The 2,703-nt window shown below is 45.8% G+C and overlaps 1 pseudogene; it reads right to left on the reverse strand.

Annotated features, from left to right (window-relative positions):
• Positions 1-266: 266 nt before the first annotated feature.
• On the reverse strand, positions 267-2,440 carry LOC123089897 (probable polygalacturonase At1g80170; annotated as a pseudogene).
• Positions 2,441-2,703: the final 263 nt, after the last annotated feature.

Here is a 2,703-nt window from a genome sequence, read left to right on the forward strand (position 1 = left end):
AACAACCCCTACATTTTGTTTGGCCGGTCGTCGGAATCGGAATCATGCGAGACACTCTAAAATCTGAATTGCTGCCATAGACAACACCTCTTATAGTACTAGTTGGTCATACAATACATTGAGAGGATGTAGGCATGACGATGTGGGATGGCATTAACCATCATTTGAACAAATATAATTTTAGCACTAGTCTGCCTTGCATGGCGCTCATGTAAGGTAAGCATAGCACCGCTCCCTAGTCGTATATGTCCATTAACGACTTGTGATCAATTGCCAGTAAACTGTGTTTGTGGCTTCACCGTTCCCGTGACGCTTCCATGGGCATTCTGAACAATAGCTTGTGCCGGGGCGATGTGGTTGGCTCAAGAGAGGTTGACGTTTTTGAGGTAGATGTCGTGGCATGGCACACTCTTTCTGCACATGATCTTGATGGCCTCTCATTCTGAGGACGTCCCCTGGATGTCGACGAATCAAGCGTCTGTTATGGCCACACCACCATCCTGCAAAGGCAAAAGCAATATATAGGGTTTCGTTCAATTTCAGAAATTGTTCCCTTCTTTCTTTAAGGCAACCATTGATCAAGTGGTGGTGCGGACAGGGTCCCTCACCTGTGGTGGACAGTTTCCTTGGGGGCAATAGAACTGGTCGATGTCGATAGGCAACCGGACGGCAGTCATTCTGAGTTTGGTGAAAAGGAATTCGGTTGCTAGTGCCTTGCCATCCCTGTATCCATTGAATCATACCATATGTATATATTAGGGGATATATATACCTACTATATATGGTTTGCAGGTAACCTATGATATGTACATCGAACATGCATGTGTATGCATGCCACCGTCAGTAACTATATCTTTAAACACATGCAAGGCACAACCATGTACGTACTAGTAGATGCTTGTTTTTTGACGTGAACAATAGGAGCTCTACCTTTGCATTATAGAAGAAAGAAGTCATACAGGTACAGAAACGGATCGACCATCAGTAGATGCATGTTACCTGCCTACCATCAGTAGATGCATGTTACCTGCCACGATTTGATCCTCACACCGGTCGTGGTATTGAAGAAGCTGCAGTTGGACACTGTAATTTTTTCCACCAGCGTTGGGCCGTCACCAACACCTCCAAGACTTCCCACACTACATACGTAGATACATAATACAAAAAGGTCAATGTATGCTACTCACTAAAGAAGGTTATGAGCATGCACGTGCGTGCATTAATATACTACTCCCTCCGTCCTATAATGTAAAACTTTTTTGACGGTCAATGTATACTACCGTCAAAAAACGTCTTACATTATGGGACGGAGGGAGTACAATATACGCATGGGTGTGGTATGTATGTATGTATGTTTGTTTGTTTGTATACCTGATGCCATGACCAGGCCCGCAGGTGGTGTTGGTGATGTTAACATTGGTGGTCCCCGATAGAATCGACACACAATCATCACCTGCATGCACAAAATACCTACGTTCGAGGCCAGACAGAGTGCAATATATACTAGTACCATCTGAAGGAAGGAGGGTGGTTGTCGATCCGTACATACCGGTGTGCATAGAGCAAGACGAGATATTTACATGGTTGGAGGAGCCCATATTGATCCCGTCCGTGTTGGGGCTGTCGCCCGGCGCCGTGATGGAGACGTTGTGCACCTGCACCTGCGTGCACTCGTACAGGATCATGTTCTTTTCGGCGCCGTCCTTGAGGCGTATGTTGGTCACCCGTAGATTGTTGCAGTGTGCGAACGACAGCGACTGCGAGAGGGAGGAAGTATTGTGTGTCTGTAAGTGCACGCTTACATACCCTTGGCCGGTCATTGCATTTTTGTCAACACGAGAGAGATATCAGATCAGATTGTTGCAAATATATGGAGATAAATATATATATTGAAGAAGCAACAGCTATACTCTATATATTTGGGGCTTAATTACCTTTTGGTTGTAGCAATCCCACCACTGGGCTTCCCGCCTCGCCCGTCTATCTGGCCGCTCCCATTCACCGTCAGGTTGTCGACGCCATAGAAGGTCAGGACGTCTGATGGCTTTAAATAGAAGGAACTTGGCGCCACCACGTCGCTCTCCAGCTGCACAAACACTAACCTCAATTCCAGTATGCTCTTATATTTCTTTATGAAGGGAGTACTACACAATTAAAAGATAGACTATTCAGAGTGGACCGATCGTCAAGTCAACAAGAATGTCTTTCCTTTCCTGCGGGGATGTACGTACATGATCACCTCGCTGCTGTGGCTGCTGCAGGCTACTTTCCATGTCTCCTCGAACGCCTTTCAGCGCACAAATAAGCAAAAGATTAACTATCTGAATCTGATGGGCAACATACATGATAACGATTTCAGAATCATAGATAAAGGTTATGGTGTTCCAATTGTTACCTCGACATCACTGGTCGCGCCGTCCCCAGCTGCATGGAAATCCATGACGCTGTACCATTGTCCTTGCTGCACTCCGGCGGTCGATCTAACTGCGGCCATTGACACAAGGAGCAGCAGCAGCACGAAGGAGACATGTTGTGCTGCAGTCCTCTGCCGTTTTCAATCAAGAGTATACATACATACACAGCTGATCGGAACAAAATTTACACATGCATATATACTTTTGATATATTGAGCTGATGAAACCTACGCATACCATGGTTGGTAGTACCACCAATATGATCAACTGTGGCACACTCTCCTGACCT

The sequence above is a fragment of the Triticum aestivum genome, chromosome 4B, assembly GCF_018294505.1.
Source record: "Triticum aestivum cultivar Chinese Spring chromosome 4B, IWGSC CS RefSeq v2.1, whole genome shotgun sequence".
Lineage (NCBI taxonomy): Eukaryota > Viridiplantae > Streptophyta > Magnoliopsida > Poales > Poaceae > Triticum > Triticum aestivum.